Below are 22,847 nucleotides of genomic sequence, written 5' to 3' on the forward strand. Positions count from 1 at the left end.
CCGGGGCGGCGGCAGGGGCGCAGCGCCCGCGAGGGTTCTAACGGCTCCCGACGGGGTGCGCGGGATCGCGCCGCTGGCCGCCGCCGGCCTGACACTCACCGTGGCTCGCCGGGAACACCGGCGCCCGCGCCCGCACTCGGATCCCGCGGCGGCGGCGGCGGTGAGTCCGGCGCGGGTAAACAGGCACCTCCGTCCCTGACCTACTTTCTGCCTTCCCTAAATGTCGCACCACTAACCTACTTTCCGACCAATCCGCTCCCCGCCGGCCCAGGCCCGGCCCCCCGCCCACCAATCGCTGTGCCCAACCCCCCTTCCCCGCCCACCAATGGAGAAGCCGCGGAGCCCGGATACCTGCCTCTTCCCGCCAGCCAATCCGAGCGCCCGAAGGGAGCCGGTCCCGGCGGCAGCCCCCAGCCAATCCACGCGCGGCTCGGCAGCCCGCTGGCCAGTTGTGTGGCGGCTAGAGAGGCCGCGGACCAATGGCGAGGCGGCGGGGGCCGGTTTACCTGCTACTTTCCTGCCACCAATCATTTGGCGCACAGGAGCGCACGCCCCGAGGAGAGGACCAATCTGCGCGCGCTCCCTGGGTTTCCTCGCCCCTGCCCTCTCCCTTTCGCCTCAGGTCTCCCACTAACCGCGGCCACTGCGGTGCCCACGCCGCGCTCCTCGGGGTCGCCGGGAATGTCCCTCTTCTCTGGGTCCCCTGCCGGCTGGCGTCTGGCCGCCCGCCCTCACCCCTCCTCCTTCTCCTCCACTCGGGGCATTGCGACGAAAAGCAGCAGTTCCTGACTCCCCTCTCTCCAGCTCCATCTAGGAAACTAATTTTAGGAACATTGAGTGCCAGACCCTTCCTAAAACCCCTGGTGTGCCCGGGTCTAAATGAGAGAACGAATACTTAGTATTTCTAGAAGGTATTTCCACCCCGAGGACTGCAAGTGTTCTCACGTTCTTTGCGTTCGTCATGACCTCCAAGTGTCCCACTGGAGCTGTCATTCCCGTAGTTCCAAAGAGAATACTCGAGCGCGGAGCGATTCCATTGCATTTCCTTCCAGTAGCCAGGTTTTGACCACTTACCGAGGGGTAGACACCAGCCCCCCGGCAGCGCTCTCTGCTGCCAAAAGCTGTCTACGGAGCGAGACGGAAGGAAACAGTTACAGAAAATAAAAATTTGATAACGACATGCAACTCGGTTGCTGAGAGAACAGAGGCACTGACTTATTTTTGCATCTCAGGCACTTTGTAGAGGGCCTTTAGCACAAAGAAATCCAGGCCCTTCCAGATGTTAAACTCCCTGAATAGAAGGACAGCGTCTTCTTTTTCGTTATCCGTCGTGCCAGCTCTCCTTTAGCGCCTGCTGGGGTAGGGTGGAGTGGTGGGGGCGGGACCGGCACCCAGCAAGTGCACCATAAATATCTGCTGGCTGGATATATAAAAAATGGAATTAAATCAATTGGCCTAGTTCTGTTACCCAGACTGGCCCCCCGTGACTCTAGACTTCTAGCCTGGTAAGTTCCTTGAACACAGACGCTGCGTTTTTTAATCTTTGTAACAGCATTGCCCATCCCCAGCTCATTGACAGGCACGGAGTGCCCAATATGTGCTTGTGGGCTGAATGCTGACTGTTTTCTAGGTCAACCAACTCGGTCGGTAGCTTGCTATTTTTCCTAAGTTTACACGCTGATGGAATCTTATTGCTACTTTGTCTCTGCCCCCATTTCTTGAAGAGATCACCCTAGGTAAGTGGGGCTTAAGGGAAGCACTTGACAAGATATCGTGGACAAGATGAAGAAATATGGGATGGATGCTAGTATCATTAATTGGGCTAATAACTGGTTAAGTAACCATAACCTAAAGATGCTGATTAATGAGTCCACGTTGACCGAAAGGAAGATTGCAGGGAGTCAGTCAACATTCCAGCAGCACCTACTACGCGTACCAGACACTGTGCTAAGTACTTTCCCCGCATTTTCTCCGTTAATCTTTATAACCACACTGCGAGGAAGCTTTTATTGCCCCATTTTACAGATGAGAAAACTGAAACTCAGAATTTAGCTAGCTGGCCAAAGGTCACACAGTAGGTGGCAGAGGCATGATTCAAACCAGACTTTTTATTTCAAAGCCTCTATACCACACCAGTTACCCTCAGAATGACAGAAGCCTCTCTCCCAGGTCCAGACATCAGAACTTTTATCAGTGTCCTGAAGGAAAATCCAGAAGATTTGCATCACATGTCCAGATGACACAAAGCCAGGAGGGGAAGAGACGCTATTATATAGCACAAACCACATACAATATTGGAGCAGTGGGCTGACTCTAACAAGGGTAAATGTGGAGTCCCACCCTGTGTGAAGCCAGCTGGAGGCAGAGGTGTCTTAGATGCTTATAGGAGCAAGATAAAGGGTCTTAGGTGACAAATAATCTGAGTCCACAGTGAATTGTGGCTGCCAAAATAAATAAATGCTCTTAGGCTGCATCAATGGAAGTCTGACATGTAAAGCAAGATAGGTGTCATTGTGCTACCTAGTGTTGGTGAATACCCACACGAAGTATTGTCTGCAATTAAGACTTGGCAGAAAGAAATTATCTACCTGCACAAGTAGAGGGACCAGGATGTAAAGAGGCCAGAACCTATGTCATATGAGGAAATATTAAAGGAAGCAGAAGGTTTTGCCCTAGGGGTACAAGGTAACTGTCTTGATATATGTGAAGAACTGTCAAATAAAAGAGAAATTAAACTTATTCTTCAGGACCTTAAGGGGTTGAAGGAGAACCTGTGGATAGAAACTCTAGAATGAATCAATATGAACAATTTTCTAACAGCTAGAACATCCTCTGCCTTGGTAAATTGAGTTTCTTGTCACAGAAAATCTCCAAGTGAGAATTAAATTACCATGCAGTGGGAGGGGGGCTGAAATAGGTGTCTTTTTGGACTCCATTCCTCTGAGATTCTCATCTTGTACCCTGGCTTTCCTCTTTTAGTGGTTATCACCCTGCCTTATCCTACCCTCGGTGGCCAAGCAACTGTCTCCCCTCATGTGCACCTGTTTTTCCCTATGTAATTACACCTTTCTTTGTGTTTCTCTCTGTTGGAGATCCCAAACACCTCTTTCCGCTACTACTTAACTTCCCTTTTCTTTTCTACTTTCCAGGATACTGAACTTTCAATTCTTAGGGCACTGCTAGGGTCAAAGTATTGTCCTGGGCATCAGTAGAATGATGTGGATAAAAGGAAGATAAGAGAGAGCATTTATATGCACCTACTGTGTACCAGAGGCTTCAAATACATTATTTAATATAATCCTCACATTAACCCTAGCAGTTGATATGCTTGCCCTCCACACTTGCTAGCTGGATGACTTTTATCAAATTGCTTAACCTTTGTGTACCTCCGTTTCCTCATCTGTAAAAGGGGGATAATCTAGTATCTACTTTATAGGGCTGTTATGCCTGGCATACAGTCAAGATTCAGTACATATTAGGCATCACTCTTAACAATTCTATGAAATTGGTATTTCTTGCTCCTGTTTTACAAATGAAGTTAGTGAGGATAAAGTAGTATAATCTACAGTAGTTTCCCTGACTCTGATCCAATGATTGGATCCATCAGAATTACTTGGAGAGTTTTAAAAAATACAGACTTCTGAGTCCCATTCTGGAAGATTCTGATTGCGTTTCATTGGGATTTAACATTTGTGAATGGTTTGATCTGTTAACCAAGGTTGACATCTGGGTGTACAAAAAAATGGGAATTAAAAAAATCAGGCATTAATGAGTTAATCAGTGTTTATAGCTTTTTCAGCTGCTTTTGAAAAGACCTTCCTTGGCTCTTTTTTGAATGAGATGGCCATAGCAGTTCAGAATGGGAGAGCAGTAATACCTCATTTGGAATGTGTCCTAGACCGTGTAATTAGGCTTTAGACTAGATCTTGCTTACAGACATGGCCAAGATTCCAAAGATCTTGGTGCTCGGATGTGAAAGGGGCTTTTCCATTTGGCCAGAGGGAGCTAAAGCACCAGTGGCCACATGGCTTCTCAACAGAAGCTCTGAAGAACAGATAGACACTGTCTTCAAAAAACTGGCATCGATTTTGCCCTGCTTCACTGGGATGAGCAGACTAGAATTCACTTTCTGGAGATGTAAAAGAAAGGAAGAATCTATTCAAGTTAGTTTAGCAAAGTGAAGTGTTCAGGCAAGCCATTTCAGAAATGCATTCGCTCAAAAAAATTTACAATATGCTTTTGAAAAAGAAAAGAAGGGATAGATTGGGGGAATTAGATCTCATACATTATCAAAGTGTACTTTTAAACTGTGGTAATAAAATAGTCTGGTATTGGTATAGAAACAGACCAATAGATGAATTAAAAGGCATGGCATTCAGAAACAGACCCAAAGTATATGAAAGTTGAATTATAACGTGAATTTTTTAAGGATTGGGGAAAAGATGGATTTTTCGATAAATGCTATTGAAACAACTAGCTAGCTGTATGGAAACACATAAAATTTGCCCCCTACCCTGTACTTACATTAAAACATAAACCATAGGAATAGAGAATTTAAGTGCATATAATCAAACCTATAAACACACTAGAAAAAAATATGAGTAGAACTTCTATAATCTTGAAAGGCACATCTAAGTATAACACAAAATCCAAAGGCTATGAAAATAAAGATGGATTTCATACACCTTTGTGTACGAAACCTTTGCACACACACACACTCTCCATATAAACGAAATAAAGGAAAAACTAGCATGCAGGCCCCACAACACATTATTAATGCACGATATACACATTCCAGTTAATAAGTCAGCAGCTGGCATGGTGAGATGCAAGCAGTGATGTCATTTAACCTGTCATTGGTAGAAGAATTACTCCTTATAAAGAATTACTCCTTGTAACATTGCCTTACTTCATTGGCCCTCTCCTTCTCGTTTGGTGTTTTAAAAATAAAAGTTTATAATCGCCAAGCACAATCCCTAGCATCGAAGGTTGTTCAGATCCTCTGCAGTGAATTCTGGGTCCTTTGCTCCACTCACATAAAAGCTACAGACTCAGAATTTACCTAAGGAAAACTCTCATCTTGTACACAGATGTGTGTGCATTGTAAGAACAACTGCTACTCAAATCTCTCCTTTCTCTTTGGAAGAACAAGAACATCTATTGCTTTTTTTTAAGATTATGAAACCAATTTACATTTGTGATCAAAAATTTGGAAAGCACACACATAAAGAAGAAAATAAAATAATCTGTAATTCCATTAAGAAGATATAACCCCCATTAAAATATCAGTGTATTTTCTCTGTAACTATATCATATTTTGACCTAATTTTTTTCTTTTTCAGAGACAGAATCTTGCTATGCTGCCCAGGCTGGACTTGAACTTCTAGACTCAAGCAATCCTCAAGCCTCAGCCTCCCAAGTGGCTGAGACTGTAGGCATGCTACCACACCCAGCTCTTTTGATCTAATTTTTATCACATCAAAGTTTTGTCATCTTGCTTTAAAAAATTATCACAAGCATTCTTTCTGGTTACTGAGCCTCCTTCTACAACAGGCTGTCTAATGGCTACAGCATTTTTATTGTACGGAGAAACTGTACCTCATTATGCAAAACTTTCTCATTGAAAATATTCACATAGTTTCTAATGTTTCTTTATCATACAGATGGCCCTGGACTCACAATGGTTTGACTTACGATTTTTCTAGTTTATGATTTGTGTATTGGGATATTAAATGTATTTTCAACTTTCAATATTTTTGACTTGCCATGGGTCTATTGGGACATAACCCCATCATTAGTTGAGGTTCATCTGTAAACAGTTTTGAAAAGAACATTCTTTGGGATTTTTAAACCTCAGGGCCCTCTGGAAGCTGTAAGCTTATGGGACCGGCCCATAGCTTTCCTACTCTACTTCATTACCACACTGGGTTTCAAAGAATCAGCTGGTATAGACAGGAAATACAACTTACATATTTTTTTCTTATAAGGTTTCAATGCTATCTTCTCCTGCTGCTGCTTCTCTCTCTGCCATAAAACTTATTTTAAAGACATGGAAAATTATATGCACTTGAGTTAAATGCAAAACCACAAGTGACTATAACTTGATAAGTGGTTTTTGAGAAATTTATGAGCCAAAATCTGTGTCATAAATTGATAGCACTCTAGCTAACAAAATATGGACAATAAAACTTACTGTAAATAAAGCTATCCAAATCTTGAGTATGAATAAAGTCCATTTAGTTTGGGTTGTATTATTATTATTATTGTTTTTGACTCCTGTGCTGTGTGTACATTTTCTTTTATTCATCTACTGCTAAATCATACATTTGCACATTTACCAGAGAAAGACAAGAAAATATAATCAAGTGATATTACTTCTTAGCCCTTGAAAGATTTGGATAGGTGAGAAAGGTGAAAGTCAACAGCCAAAAAGAGAAGAAAAGAAGAAAAAGAAAGAAGAGAAAGAAGAGAAAGAAAGAAGGAAAGAAAGGAAGGAAGGAAGAAGGAAGAAGGAAAAATGGAAGAAGGAGGAAGGAGGAAGGAAGAAGGAAAGAGAAAGAAGACAAGAAAGAAAGAAAAAAGAAAGAAAAAAGAAAAAAAAAGAAGAGAAAGAAAGAAAAAAAAGAAAGAAAAGATAAAAAGAAAGAAAGAAAGATAAGAAGAAGAAAGAAAGAAAGAAAGAAAGAGAGAGATGAGAGAGAGAGAGAGGAGAAAGGAAGGAAGAAGGAAGGAAGGAAGGAAGAAAGGGAAAGGAAAGGAAAGGAAAGGAAAGGAAAGGAAAGGAAAGAGAGAGATGGAGGGAGGGAGGGAGGGAAGAAGGAAAGAAAGGACAGAAAGGAAAGCAAGCTTGCACACTGATCCCCCTGCCTGTAAATTTCCCTTACTTCCATTGCCTTTGACCCGTGAATCTGGCTCACACTTGCTTCATTGCTTAAAGGTCACTTCCTCAGGGAAACCTTCCCTGACCTCCCAGCTATAAAAATCTACCACAACAGCACCTGGTACTTCCTCTTTCAAAGCACTGTCACACTTGTAATTTCTCGTCTTCTCATAAACTCTGTGAGGCAGGTGCCACACCTGCATGGTTCACTTCTATATCTCCCATAGCTATCAAAGCAGTGGCACATTCATGAGAACAAATATTTTCTGAACAAATTAATAAAAAATGATAAAGAGATGGGAAAGTGAGCTGTACCTATTGCATGGACACACGCAAGACATCACCTTCCAGAGATACACATAGGATTTAAGCAATGGCTTCAATTACCCCCTCATCAGAGAAAACCTCCCATCCCTTCTGAAATATTACAGCAGCCTCTGCATTTCATCTTTTTACCCTTCTTGAATTTTCTTTTCGACACATATCACTATCTGACATTTTGTTGTGTATTCATTTATTTATTTCATGCTTCCCGCAGTAAGGTCTGTGAGGGGAGGGTTATTTTTACTGCCATATCTCTCACATCTAGAATAGTCTCCAGCAGGTAGTAGGTATGCAATAAATATTAGTTGAATGAATGAATGAATGAATCAATGAATCAATGAGATTCCCAAGTGCAGCACATTGAGCCATTTTGGCTTTCTAAATAGTCATATCAACTTCCAGCAAAAAGCATCATATTTCATAATATAGGGAAATAAAAGAATAAATACTTTTAAAATGTTTTCCTTTAGTTGAGTTGTTTCTATCATTTGTTAGTCAATTTTAAAGTTGCAGCTATCAAAATTTTTTATGTTTTCTGCCTCACAGTGAGTTGACAATATGTTCAAATAAAGTATCTTATTGGGTATAAAAATAAACTTTTTCATAAGCTACAGTGTGAATGTTGATTTTGTTGTTGTTGTTGTCATTGTTCAGAAGTCCAATAATAAGGACTAGAAAGTTGATTCACTTTTGAGAAAATAAGTAGTTATATCAGCTGGATAAAATACAATGTCGTCCTTTAAAATGTTAAATATGACGTTAAACCATAAATATATAGAAAAAAGTCAAATAATGTAATATGAAAAGTGAGACTCCCATCGTATACAGAGTGACTGAAATTTTGTAAATAAGATGTGTATACATGGACAAAGTGATAAGTATTCTAGCGGTATCTCACTGATTACATTTTATTGAAGAGGTTAGGGGATAAACTTTCTGCAAAGTTGTTTATAACAATAAAAATAATTTTAAAAGGAAACCAGGAGAGCCAAGTGTCCCAGAACACTTCATGTGTTTTCTGGCACCACTTCATGTTATTCTGGTTTTTTCTTCTTAGTCACCAGTTACCCACCTTCAAATTGAACAGCTTTTGAGATGACTTGCCCTGGTTGGGCTGGGATCCCTGGAAAATTCCAGGGTGATCTGCTTTTATGCCTTGGAGTTCCTTTTAATCTCAATACACTGATAGAGAAATACCAAAAGTTGTATTGTGAATTTCCAGTTCCAAGATGAAATTCAACATGACTTACAGTTTTAGTGGTGCTTGGCATTATTTTTATTCTTTGGACATTCTCCAGCTTGAAGCTCTGCTTCTGGGGAAGACACTGCTGCCCAGGAACATTCATAGCTAAAGGACCTCTGCACTGTAACACCACAACCCCACACACTACGCCAGGTCAATGCCTTAACCAGGAGCCCCGGTCTGGGCCCAAAGTGGGAAAATATAATTTTTTCCTGAGGCTATGGTCTTGGTGATTTCATGCTTCCCAGGGACAGCAGGCTTTGGAAATTAGAGTGAACCAGCTCTTCTCACATAATCCCCACCTTGTCTACTCCTCCACTCTCTTCCCCTAATGCAGAGTGCAATATTGGCACCTTGGAAGGTTGGCCATGATTCATGGTCCATTATAAGGTTTAGGAGTTAGCCTTTCCAAGTAGATGAAACTAAAATAGTTGGTAACCTCCCTATTAAAATAAAACCTTTTCCCTCACTCCTTCCTAATCTTAGGACTGGAGAATATGAAAGACAAACAGCAATTTCACTGTACCAGGGGAAAATAATACGGTATGACTCTCTATTTAATTCTTCAGACAGGGTTTTAAGCATCCAGCTGTCTTCATTTGCAAGGCATTAAATATTTTCATATTCCACAAATGGGGCTATTGAACAATGATAAATGAAGTCTAATGCAACTATTTTTAGTATGGCAATTGCAATTAAAATGCAGTGGAATAATAATCTTGCCCAAGCATGTCTGAGATCTACTTCCCAGTTTTTTCAAAACAGTGCTTTCTATGTCTGGCTGCAGAGACTTGTTGCTTGTTTTCCTTCTGCTGAAGAATGGGTAACACTTGACATTCTTTCTAAACCAAGTGAATGTGCAGCTGAAATTGTGGTTTTGGCTAGACATAATCCTTCCTTCTTTCTCCATGTTTTCATTTACACGATCTAGGGGATGAAATTTGTTTCCTATACGTAGAGATAAATTACCATGAACCAAATCAGTTTCCTAGGTAACTATCTATTTATTTATCTTTCCATCGATCTATCTATTTTTAAACTTAGGAGAGTTCATTATTGTTGTTTGAGAGAGAAAACATACCTAATAAAATAATAATAATAAAAACAAACACTTTTATGGTGCTTACCACATGCCAAGTATTATTTGAAACACTTTATACATACTGACTCAACCCATCACAATTGACACAACTCCAGAGGTAAGTTTCTATGTTATTATTATTTTATAAACAAAGAAACTGATGCATGGAGAAGTTAAATAACTTGCCTATGGCTCCCAGCATGTAAATGGCAGAGCTAGAATCCAAACCCAGACATCTGACTCCAGAGGCAGCTCTCGGCCCATGTGCTGGCCTCACAGCAGCAATTTGGGGATGTAGGCATTACCCCCATTTTATGGATGAAGCCACTGAGGTTCAGCGAGGTAAAGCTATTCACTCAACATCACAAATCTGGTAAGCAGCTGATCTAGGATTCAACTCAGATTTCAGGTGGCTTTGGCTCTAATATTTGTGTTTTCTCCAACCTGAAATAGTGCTATTTATTTAATACAATACCTTTTATTAGTAGGAATAAAAAGTTCTACTTTCTAATAAAAAATAGAACTTTTTATTCCTACTAATAAAAGGTAGGATAGTCCTACTTATAAAAGGTATTATATGTCCTGCACCAGGCACAGTGGCTCACTCCTGTAATGCCAGCACTTTGGGAGGCCGAGGCCAGCGGATCACCTGAGGATCAGAAGTTCAAGACCAGTCTGGCCAACAAGGTAAAACTCCATCGCTACTAAAAATAAATTTTAAAATAGCCAGGTGTGGTGGCACATGTCTGTAATCCCAGCTGGTCGGAGGCTGAGGCAGGAGAATCGCTTGAACTCAGGAGGCAGAGTTTCCAATGAGCTGAGATCGTGCCATTGCACTCCAGCCTGGGTGACAAGAGTGAAACTCCATCTCAAAGGGAAAAAAAGGGGGGTATTATATGTCCTTTTAAATACATCATGGATTAACGAGACTTGTGTTAGTATGAAAACACAATGAAAAGAACACTCTTTCCCTATTAGAAAGTATTTTCAAACTTCCAAGGGATCACCTTATAAATGATGGTCTGTAACTCACTACATTTGAAAGTCATAGATTAGTCAAGTTTAGAAAATAAAATCTGATTTTAAAATATTAAGTACCATAGTCTCTTGAAAACATTGTTTCTTATTCTGCAAGGAGGGAAAGGGTCTACTAAGTTGATTGAACTAGAAAAATGCATTTTCTCTTTTAAAAAAACCACACACACACACCAAAGAACAAAAAAATCATAATTTTTTTTGGTTTGTTACTAACCATGCTTCTAAACTGCACTTATTCTCTGCAAGCCTCTCTAAGAGGCCATTACCTGCAATGCAGAAGTCTTATTTATTTATTGTTTGTTTGTTTGTTTGTTTGTTTGAGGCTGAAAAGCTTTCAAGTTTCTGTTTGTAGGATAGTCCTTGGTGCACGTTTGAACACACTGGGAGAATGCACTAGATGAGCTCGCCTTGAGAATGACTCTGAAGATAAAAGCTCCCTGAAAAACAAGCGGTCAAAATTAATTATCATAGAATCCCAAAGAATAATCCATCACTCATTTTTTTTTTGTACACAAGAAGACCCAAAGGGCAATATGTTTGTTTTCTATTTCTGCTTCAGCAAATTTTAAGCTGCAGTGTGATTTCCAAGTTCAGCATTAATGAGGATTTTGCTGTGCTTTGAAACTTGCTGTCATCCCATTTCCTGTGCTTTACTGTCTTTGAAGCCAGTTCAGCAATGACAGGGTCCTGCTTGCTCTGCCCTGCCAGGGTCATTAAAACCAAATTTATTAATGGTATTCTTCCTCTTACTGGGGTGTTGCCCATTTTAAATATCTATCCTGTAAAAAAGCTTCGTTTTTAAGTGCTCTTTGAAAAAGTATGCTTGGGAATCCATTGGTAAAGAAACCTTGGAATGAAACATTAAAATGAGCTACATATGAATTTGAACATTTACCTTATAGAATATAGAGAAAAGAATTGCAGGGCTTCAGATTCAAGAATACCTGGTACATTGCATTAAAACCATTTCAAATCTGGTATATGTTGCTAATGCCAATGGAAACATTTAGTTCCTATAGATAAGTTGTTCAACAAAGAGTTGCTATTATGTTTCTCTCTCTCTCTCTTTTTTATTTTTATTTTTATTTTATTTATTTTATTTATTTATTTTTTTTTTGAGATGGAGTTTCACTCTTGTTGCCCAAGTTGCAGTGCAATGGCACTATCTCGGCTCACCACAACCTCTGCCTCCCGGGTTCAAGCAATTCTTCTGTCTCAGCCTCCTGAGCAGCTGGGGTTACAGGCGCATGCCACCACACCTGGCTAATTTTTGTATTTTTAGTAGACATGGGGTTTCATCATATTGGTCAGGCTGGTCTCTAACTCCTGACTTCAGGTGATCCCCACTCCTCAGCCTCCCAAAGTGCTGGGATTACAGGTGTGAGCCACTGTGCCCGGCCTATCTTTCTCTCTTAAGTAATGCTATACTTCTCCCAAAAAAGTTGTCTATACTTGTGGCCTCTTGTTATAAACTCTGAAATCCTTCCTTATCCTCCTATATGACCATTTTCCTGAATAAAGGTTTGTAAAAGTCACCAATGACATCCTAAACACCAATTCAAATGACTTTTCCTTAAGTCTTCAGTCTTCTTGACTTGAGAACAACACAGAGTTTAATGGAAAAATAATTACCAAAGTTAATTTAACATATATTAACTGATATGCAAAAAAGTTACTTCTTAGTAATTGGACATGAATATTAAGCAAGTATTATAAGTAGCTTTAACTGACGGTGTCACTTTTTCCCAGCCCAATCCATTTTCATTTTTTAATTCTTCCTTTTGCTTTATTTTATCAAATAGTACATTTTATTTCACTTTTTCTACGTGCCAAGCACTATGTTAAACATTTTATATATGTTATTTCATTTAATCCTCACACACATTCAAAGATTAATGTCCTTATTCTACCAATAATGAAAGGAAAGTTCAGAATGATTGGGCATTTGGTCCAAGATTACATGACTATCAGTGGAGTAACAAGTTCAACCCATTTTGGTCAGACAAGAGAAACCTTGCTCCCAATTCTCTGTATCTACACACAGTATCATTTTGATGTTTTTTCCTGTATCATATAATTTAATACTCATTAAACACATCCATTTGGCCTATCAGTTAGTCTAGTGGTCCATAAACATTCAGGTTTTAACTGTGATACTGAGAGATATAAGATATAGTTCCACCTATCAAGGCATTTCTGGGCTACCAGGGAATACAAGTCAATAAACAAATATACAATCCAGTGAGATGGTTATCATAATAAAGTGATGTATTAAGTGTGATGGGAGTGAGGAATGGCCAAACTCTATCTGGGAAAGTGAGGAAAGTCATCAGAAAAAGGCTTTGATTTGAATAGAGACTTTTAAGGACAGGGCAAAGAGATGAACTGGGATGGAAAGCAAATGGGCCCCACATCTGGAAGCTGAGGTTGCTGTGCAACTGTTTTGGAGGTCTTCTGTACCTCCAAAACATCTGCAGTTTATGCACTTAGCTGGAATAACCCCAGCTTATCTTTATCAAAGAAAACAACACATCTTAAAGACAAGAGGTACCAGATTCTTCTGACAATACTTTACTAATACCCTGTTCCCCTTTCTTCCTAATGCTCTATTTCAATGGTTCTCAAAGTGTGGTCCTTGAACCATGAGCAGTAGGAGCAACAGCACCTGAGAACTTGTTAGAAATGCAGATTTCTAGACTACACTCCTGATTTACTGATCCAGAAACTCTTTGAATGGGGCCCAGCAATCAGTTTTAAAAAGCCCTCCAAGTGATTCTGGTCCATGCAGGAGTTTGGGAACTACTGCTGCACCCTCCTGCATATACTTTAGAACAGTGAAGCTAATTTCCCTAGCAAGCTTTGAGGTGTGGTGTGTCTGTTGTATTCACCCTTGTGCTCCCAGCACCTAGCTCAGCATTGGACACATATGTAGTAAGTATTCAATAAACATCTGTGGAAAGAACGAATGAATAATTAAAAATGCATTTCACAAGTGCATAAAAAGCTATAAATGCCAATACTCCTAGCAGAGATAAAGTAGTTTCACTAATTTCTGATAAGAATAGAAGGTAGCAGAAAGTGAAAGGCCTTGGGAAGGAAGATAATGAACATTTCCAGAGCACTGAGAGTGTGCTAGGGGCTTTTCAGAGGCTTTCTGATATCTTCACAACTACCCAGGAGGTAGATATTATCATCCTCCTGGGTGATAATACTATCAATATTAACAATACTAAGATTAACAATACTAAGGCTCACAGAGAAAATGTTCCCAATCACCAAGCTGGCAGTAGGTAATACAAACCCAGAGCTCTCCAACTCCAGGGCCCTACTGTTTTCTCTTCTCCATGGTACCTCTAAGAAACACCACCAGCAGCAAGAAAGGGGAAAATGGAAGCAGAAAAACCCTTGAAGGGAAAGAAAGACTCCATTAACTTCACAATTTTGCCTGGGGTCATTACCATCACCTGTCCATGTCTGCTCATTAATTGGCAGGACACTGCTAAGAGGTATCAGTAACCTGTGAGTAATGTGTCCATAGGCATTTTATACTATATTGGTGTCTTCTTAAGAACCCTGTCCTCCTCTCCATTGGCCATGACCTCACACCATCTTCCATCTCCTGTCTGTCTGAATGTGCCTTCTCATTCACTGACCCTAAATGAAGACAGGAATCTGTCAATCCGCCCATGTCCTGCCTGGGTGAGGTTTCCCACACTGGGTCAAATTAAGTTTCAGGCTCCACTCATGATCTTGCTCTTTACAGATTCCTTTAAATTTCTGTTTTGCAATCATATTCTCCCTAGAACCCAAAGGTTTGATTCCCAGAAGCACTTCTCTTTTCCTTCCTTCCCTGACCTTTAAAGGTTTCTTCCATTCTGAGAGACTAAATACTATTTCATCACTCTCCACCTAGCATCTCCAGCCCTGGTCTGGTCCTGAGTTTTAGTCCTGCATCTTTCTGCCTGGTGGAAGTTTCACCTAGGTGTTCGGCCTCACTTTAAATGCAACATGTTTGAACCAAGCTTTCAATCTACTCTTTAATCTTATTCTCCCTCCCAAACTGTTTCTGTCATTGGCAGCACATTCTACCAGTCATTAGACTTTTAAAGCCGCCCACTTGAATAGTTGACCTTTCCTTCCTTTGCAGGCCTTCCTTCCTTCTTTCCTTCCTTCCTTCCTCCCTCCCTCCCTCCCTCCCTTCCTTCCTTCCTTCCTTCCTTCCTTCCTTCCTTCCTTCCTTCAACTTCTCTCCTCTTACTCCTTCCACAGATCTGCCCCCTACTCACTTACTATGGCGTATTTAATAAGCACTTACTACACGCCAGTCCAGGTTACTCTTTGCCTTCCTGGAGCCTACAATCTGGTAAGAGAAACCCACAAGCAAGTAAACTAGTGATAGCTTCTGTCAGGTACAGTGAAATAGACAGAGGGCTGTGTATGGGATAATGAAGGGAGCAGACAAGAAAGGGCTTCTCTGAGGAGGTAATATTTAGACTGAGACCCATGAGAAACAGTGGATATAGGAGGGTGGGTTGCCCATATGAGGTCCAGTCAGATGCCAGAGCTTAATGAGCTGGCAGGAGAGTGGATAGGCCAGAAAAGAAGTGAGTAGCCGGGCACAGTGGCTCATGCCTGTAATCCCAGCACTGTGGGAGGTCGAGACGGGTGGATCACGAGGTTAGGAGATTGAGACCATCCTGGCTAACATGGTGAAACGCTGTCTCTACTAAAAATACAAAAAATTAGCCGGATGTGGTGGCGGGCGCCTGTAGTCCCAGCTACTCGGGAGGCTGAGGCAGGAGAATGGTATGAACCCGGGAGGCGGAGCTTGCAGTGAGCCAAGATCACACCACTGCACTCCAGCCTGGGCAACAGAGCAAAACTCTGTCTCAAAAAAGAAAAGAAAAGAAAAAAAGTGAGTAGAAGCAGATCTGGAGGGACTAGAAGGGCAGGTGAGTCTGACTTTATTCAAAGTGCTTTGGAAGCCTTCAAAGGGCTCAAGTGAGGAGGAGCTTAATCCGACTTACACTTAGCAGAAGCATGGGGTGGACAGTGACCTTCTCAGCTGTTTTCTGGAGAAATGATTGGAGAGAAAGTGGGGAAACCTGTGGGTTTGCCATTCTCTTCCAAATCTTCCCAATATAATGTTTTTCTAATTAAGACTAATATTCCTCCTTGCAATCAAAAGGGTAAGAGTTACATTCTGCACTACTCAACAGCCATGCTTCAGAGAGGGGGTCTTGGGTACTGGCAATGAGCAATATCAACAATGCAACAACAGTAAAGCTTACGGAGCATGACTCTGTGTACTCAATATGAGTACTTACGTACATTAGATGTTTTAGTGCACAACAGCCTTATACGGGTATATTACCACCTTTATCTTTTATTTTATTTTTTTTTTGAGATGGAGTCTCGTTCTGTCGCCCAAGCTGGAGTGCAGTGGTGCGATCTGGGCTCACTGCAAGCTCTGCCGCCTCCCGGGTTCATGCCATTCTCCTGCCTCAGCCTCCCGAGAAGCTGGGACTACAGGCGCCCGCCACCACGCCTGGCTAATTTTTTTGTATTTTTAGTAGAGATGGGGTTTCACTGTGTTCGCCAGGATGGTCTCGATCTCCTGACCTCGTGATCCGCCCGCCTCGGGCTCCCAAAGTGCTGGGATTACAGGCATGAGCCAAACCACCTTTATTTTACAGAGAAGGACAAAGAGGTGAATTAACTTGTCCAAGGTCACAGAGCAGCTAAGACAAAAATGAATGAAGAAACTATTTCCAAAGAAATATAGTCAGTCTTTGATTGATTTTTCGTCCTGTCTTCCACACTCATTGTGAAAAATGCAAACTGTACAAAACTGCATAAAGTAGAAAGTTAAAGCTCCCTGTAATCCGGCCCCTAAGGTGAGGTTTTGAACTTGCGCTCTGTGGTTTTTCCCCCAGTAGAGCTAGAATACTTCTTATCTGCAATGGGAAAAGCTCTCAGGTACCTGACCTCTACAAAGGGGCTGGTCCTCTCTTAAGCCAGTTTAGAAACAGAAGAATATAAAACCACTTTCTTACCATTTCTGCTACAGAAAATGAATGCCAAACCATTCTGGCTACAAAGAGAGCCACACCCATTTGAAGTGAAAGCTTTCATGAGTTTACATCAGTGCTTAGAAGGACAGGCCAAAAACTACAGGAGGAGAACAATGAGAGGTTACCTTCATCCACCAACAATGAAATGAGAACAATTTAGAAGAAAAATCCGGTTGTTCATTTCTCCTCATTTTTATGTCTCATAAGAGAAATCATTTGGGTTTCCTCTGTAAAAAAAAACAAAACAAAACCAAAAAAACCCTACAGTTTTAGCAGCAAAACTAATCACAACAAAACGATATTCTGGTGTCATTTTATAAATTCTGAATAAAAGCTGGAGGTATTCAAATTTCTAAACCCTGCAGCACAAAAGGCAGCTTTCCAAACAGGGCTAGGCTGTGCTAACTGTTGAATAGGAAAACTAATTAGCATCCTGTGTGAACTATCTTGTCTTTTTTTAGGACCGGAAATCAAATGGGAAGGGTTCCCTCCTGTTCCAAGTGAGTTCCAGAAGAATTACTCACGCTCCTTAACCTATGAGTCAGACAGGAGTCTAGGAGAGTGTTTCCAAAACAGGCTGACAATAAGATAAACAAAGCAATTGATCTGTGGCTGTCAGGAGAGGCAGGGCAGCCACTGGTCAAAGTGAGGGATCGGGTCGAAAGTGAGAAGATGGTAAACCTGGGATCGGCTGAGTCTCCCAGGAGAAGCCGTGCATGACCGGAGCTCTGCAGACCGACCAGCCCGAGCATTTCCTGAAAGTGAATGTCCACAGGGAGGTTTGGTTCAGAACCTTTATTCAATTTCATTGATTTAGTATATGGAATTGTAGCATCTTTCCCCCCATATAACTTGAGGGACTTGTCTGCCATCACACTGCACTGCCTAGCCTGGCTCTCTAAATGCTTTGGCTATCCATGCATTTGGACATCTCACAACACAGGATATTAATCATTTCAGGACTCTGGGCCTGTTCCCAGTGTCCATGTTTGCCACTGTTGAGCTGCAGCCAGAAAAACAGTTCCCAAATGACAGAGATGTTCCTAAACTGAAATATAAAGTAATCAAAACTCAGCTTAGGAAATAACCCAGCACCAAGCAGGTACTCTCCTGGGAAGGTAGAGGATAAATTTCCTCGTTGCTCCCTCTAGGAAATAGTCTGAAGCCAGGGCTCAGCTCTGTCTGCAGCTGCTACAGACCTACAGGCATCTCCTAATGGAGGATTTAGGGGTGTGCATGAGGCCTCGTGAGGACACTGCCTCGCTAGCCTGATCCTCCCTTCCAAGAGAAAACTGCAGTATGGATGTGCAGAGGTCGGCCCTGCCATGGAGGAAGAGCAGAAGCTGACTGGTGTTTTTCTTGATCCGCCATTAGACCTATTCGTGTACAGAGGCCAGGCTGAGGTGAGGGTGGGGTGGAGGAGGAACAGTGTCCTAAACAAGAATCCTGTCTCATCTGCTTGCCCTGACTTGCCCCTCTGTCCATCCGTCAAGCAGTAGTCAGTGATCTTTCTAAACACAGCTCAGATCACCTCACTCTCCTGAAAACCTTTGAGGGAACCCTCCCTGAATACACACCTACAGAAATTCCAAAATTCTTCATAGGCCATCCAAGACCCTTCACTCTTTGACTTTCTGCCTAACTTTCAGATTCATTACCAGCCACTCCCTGAGCTTCTAACCACATTTGCCTGCTCATTATTTCCTGAAAACGTTGTGTACTTTCAGCTCTGCTTTCTTTATTCATGCTGTTTCTTCTACCTGGAATCCCATCGCCTACTGACTGCCTCCTGCTCAGCCCTGCAATGGACCCCCCACATCTCACCTCTTTTTGCAGGAGTACTCCTGGCTCCTGTTCCCACCTCTGCTGAGTTTGTTGCTCCCTGATCTGTGTTTGCATGGCACTAGATGTGTGCCTCTCTTCTAGCAGCTATTACCTTGTATGGGATCGGTCCATGCTCTTTATCTTCCCCATTAGACTGTGGGCTCCCCAGGGATGAGTACTGTGTTTGCTCCATCTTAAATGAATCAAGGAGAGTTTGCACACCAGCTGTTATACTCTTTGCCATTTGTATAATGGCCAAAAGTTTAAAAGAAGTTGCATTGCAACAATGGTCAATCCTGCTGCTCTCCCTCCGTGCAGCTTTTTGCATTCAATGTGACTTTCAGCAACATTTGGCTTGCACCAACACTGAGTATTCAGTTTCAAAAGAGCAACAGTTTCAGGGTACATGATTTCTGCATTTAATAGTTTAAGATAGGAACAGATAGCAGCATACCTAAATTGCACTCCAAGTCTCCCTCTCCCTCCCTCCTTCTCCTCTGTTTCTCTCTCCCTCCATCTCTCTTTGTTTTTCATGTGCTGTCTTTCCCTCTGGCCCCACACCCACACAGATACACAACACACAGAGTAGAAATGCCTAAGGATACGTGAATGAAGCTTAGGGTACAAGATTTAGTATGTAATAAAAAATTTTAATGCCATGTCAAACAAAAATCCCATTAGTTAACAGGTGTTTGCAGAAGGGCATTCCAGGTCCTCACCCCTCAGCCAACCTAGGTGCTATAAAGGAATACCATATTAGGCAAATTCCTGGTATTGCTTTGGAAAATGGTTACACTGACTTTCCTTCCTTTCTCAAACAGACTTTTCCTCTCTCAGTGTTCGCACATGGTGTTCTCTGCCTGGAAAACCTTTGCCCTTCACCGCAGTGCATCCATTAAGCGCATGCTTTGTCATCCTTCAACTTTCAGCTTAAACAAAACTGCCTCAGAGGGTTGTAGTTATCTCCTTAACCATCTCTATAACTCTTTTCATCATGCAAAGCTAAAACTCTGTACACATTAAAGAGTAACTCCTCATATTTCCTCTCCCTAGCCCCAGGCAATCACCATTCTATTTTTCATCTCTGAATTTCACTACTGTAATGGCTTTAAAAATAGTGTGCATGTAAACTGAAACATAACTGCCTGGACCCATCTCCCGTATTCTCCACTTCAGCACTGTCAGTATTTTCTTTAAAGCCCTTGCCAATTATTTAATTTTATCTTACTTAAATTTAAATTTAATTTAACTTTTTGTGTGCCCCTACCATTAGACTGAAAGCAATTTGAAAGGAAGAGAATTCATGTGGGTTTTGTTCTAAATCACATAGTAGTTCTCAGTAAATACTTTCAGATGAAAGAATGTACTCTTTCAAATCCACATTCCACTTGGAACTTGGGGAAGTTGATATCATCAACTAAGTGCCTTTTCTTGCCTGGTCACACCTGTTTGTCCCCACCACTGACAGGTGTCCTGAACTTGCTTCCAAGGTGCCTGCCTCCCTCAGCCTGGGGAGGCCTTTCATCACCTTCTCCACTTAGCACATTCCTGCTCACCTTACAACAGCTTTTCACCCTATTCTGACACTTTTTGTAGGATGTTAGTTACTTCTGCTTCTAGGCTCCACAAACACTTTTATTTTCTCCACAAACCTTCTCAGGTTTGCTTCTCTTATTACAAAAATTAGAAAGTGCTCCTAGAAAACCATGAGCAAACATCACAGAGGTGTATAAAGTAAAAAATGAAAGCCTCCCTTTCCATTCTCATGGCTCCAGGTGACCACAAGTACCACTGAGTTCTTTTCTTTGCATTTGTAAGCATATACTAAATTTTTTCATTTAAATAAAAAAGAGACCATTGTATACTTTTAGAAAGTAAAAAACAGATCATTGGATAATACCAGTTAGTGAGTTACTTTTCAATTGCTATCTCTCGTATTTATGTTTCATGTTGTAATAGAGAGAGCAACTTTGCTTTTTCAGTGGCTGATTACTGGTTCATTGTGTGCTTGTACTATCATTTTAGAAAATCTGTCTTTTTATGGCTATTTAAGAGTATCTCTTATTTCTCTTTTTTATTTTCAAGCAATGCGTGGTTCAATCCACCCCTTACACCATTTATGAAATTTCAGTTGCTATTTTCTCTGGAATATATATATATTTATATATATTTTTTTTTTTTTTGAGACAGAGTCTCATTCTATCGCCCAAGCTGTAGTGCAGTGGAACAGTCTCGGCTCACTGCACCCGCTCACTGCACCCTCCGCCTTCCCAATTCAAGCAATTCTAGTGCCTCAGCCTCCTGAGTAGCTAAGATTACAGGCATGTGCCACCACATCCAGCTAAGTTTTGTATTTTTGGTAGAGAGGGGGTTTTGCCGTGTTGGCCAGGCCAGTCTTGAACTGCTGGCCTCGAGTGTATCCACCTACCTCTCCTCCCGAAGTGCTGGGATTACGGGAGTGAGCCACCACTCCTGGCCTGGAATATATTCTAAAAATGGAGTTGTCGGATCAAATGGCATCTCATTTCGTATGTTGATAGCTCCAGCCTGATTTTCTTCTAAAAAAGCATTCTACTGCCCATTTCTACTCCCACACATGGTGCATAAGAGTGTCAGAAGCTCACACTATAAGTGGGTATTATTGCTGTATTTAATCTGTGTTACCTAATTGGTCAAAAGCTTTCTTGTTTTCAATTGTTGAGCGTGATAGTTTTTGATATTTAACCACCATTTATGTCCTTCATCCATGAACTATTTTATATCCATCAATCATTTTCTATTGGAGTGTTCAATTTCATTTTATTCATTTGCAATGGGTTTTAAAAAAAAACATTGTGGTAAAAAACACCTGACATAAAAGTTACCATCTTAACCATTTCTGAGTGTACAGTTCAGTGGAATTAAGTACATTCACAATGTTGTGCATCCATCACCACCATCCATCTCCATGACGCTTTTCATCGTGCAAAGCTGAAACTCTATACCCATTAAACAGTAACTTCTCATTTTTTCTCTCCCCAGCCCCTGGAAATCATTATTCTACTTTTCTTCTCTACAAATTTGACTATTGTAATGACTTTGAACATAGTATGAATATAAATGTTATCTGTTAGAGAGGGTGGACATATTTTCCAAAATTTTTGGCTTGCCTTTTAACTTGATAATGCCTCTTGTCATATAGAAGATGCACTTTTTTTTTTTAAGCTTCACACTTTTATATTAGTAAATATGACCATATTTTGCTTTTGGCTTTTAAATTTTATGTTTTACTTTAAAAGACCTCTTTACTCTAAAATGATAGAAGTGTTTTCCTGATTTCCTCTAGTTATAAAAGCACTCTAGTCATGTCTGTATCTCAACACTTCTCCTTCTGTATTCTAATGAATAGTAGTAGCTGACGTTAATGAGAACTGTATTCCAGACACCGTGCTAAGTTCTTTCCATGTATTATCTCATTTAATCTTTGCAACAAATTGATGAGGTGGGTCATATTTTTATTTATTTATTTATTTTTGAGACAGGGTCTTGCTCTGTCTTCTAGGCTGGAGTGCAATGGAGCTATCACTGCTCACTGCAGCCTCGAACTCCTATGCTCAAGCAATCTTCCCACATCAGCCTCCTGATTAGCTGGGACTACTGGTGCATGCCACCATGCCTGGCTAATTAAAAAAAAATTGTAGGGACAGAGTCTTATCATGTTGACCAGGCTGGTCTCAAACTCCTTTCCTCAAGTGATCCTCCCTCCTTGGCCTCTCCAAGTGTTGGGCTTACAGGTATGAGCCACAGTGTCCAGCCAAGGTGAGTTTTATTATTATCCACATTTTACAATGAAAAAATGAAGATTTATAGAGTTTAAGTAACTGTACTTCAACTGGCAAAGCTGTAGTCTGGGCCTAAGCTATGTAACTGCACTCTAATCACTAAGCTATGAATCTATTTTCTCTGTGAAAGGGTGTTTCCGAAGGGTATGACTATGTCTCATTTGTATGCCTACTCTAGTATGTAGATCCTCAACAATGATTTTCGGAGCGAATTAATTCCTTTCACTTAAACTCAACATGCTATGCACAAGCTCAGACATGGCCATTCCTATCTATCTTTTCCTCCATCACCTCATTCATCTATGAATTCAGTCTTGACTTCTAAGCCCCACAGAGCTGCTGCTTTCTACTGGGAACAAACTCCCCAGGATATTCAGGGTCTTCTCAATCATCACTGTCACTTTCTCAAGGTGTTAAGTCCCCTGTCAAGATGTTGCTCCCCTCACAGAGTTCTCTACTGGGTCTGCTTGTATTTCACCTCTGTCCTCTCAATAAGCTGAAGGAATCATCTGTAGCTTATAGACCATAATTTTACCCTTATCCTAAAACAGCCTTTCCTCTT

The 22,847-nt window shown here is 41.2% G+C and overlaps 1 protein-coding gene and 1 long non-coding RNA gene across 3 annotated transcripts in view; one reads left to right on the top strand and one right to left on the bottom strand.

The window, feature by feature from the left end:
• BMAL1 (basic helix-loop-helix ARNT like 1) overlaps window positions 1-1,705 on the bottom strand; it is a 115,100-nt gene extending 113,395 nt beyond the window's left edge. Inside the window, 1 exon segment of the mRNA XM_017881560.1 lies at window positions 1,629-1,705. The gene's annotated coding sequence lies outside the window, so the exon portion shown is untranslated.
• The window catches only part of LOC108535530 (uncharacterized), a 6,201-nt gene extending 826 nt beyond the window's left edge, over window positions 1-5,375 (top strand). Inside the window, exons 1-3 of one of the 2 annotated variants that reach the window (XR_001887256.1) lie at window positions 72-160; window positions 1,631-1,736; window positions 5,343-5,375. This is a non-coding gene — a long non-coding RNA (uncharacterized LOC108535530). Of the gene's footprint in view, window positions 1-71; window positions 161-1,630; window positions 1,737-5,342 lie in introns of those variants that run through there. The other variant, XR_001887255.1, reaches the window with a different exon arrangement.
• Window positions 5,376-22,847: the final 17,472 nt, after the last annotated feature.

Source organism: Rhinopithecus bieti, unplaced genomic scaffold (genome assembly GCF_001698545.2).
Source record: "Rhinopithecus bieti isolate Rb0 unplaced genomic scaffold, ASM169854v2 scaffold_11944, whole genome shotgun sequence".
In the NCBI taxonomy this organism is placed as follows: Eukaryota; Metazoa; Chordata; class Mammalia; order Primates; family Cercopithecidae; genus Rhinopithecus; species Rhinopithecus bieti.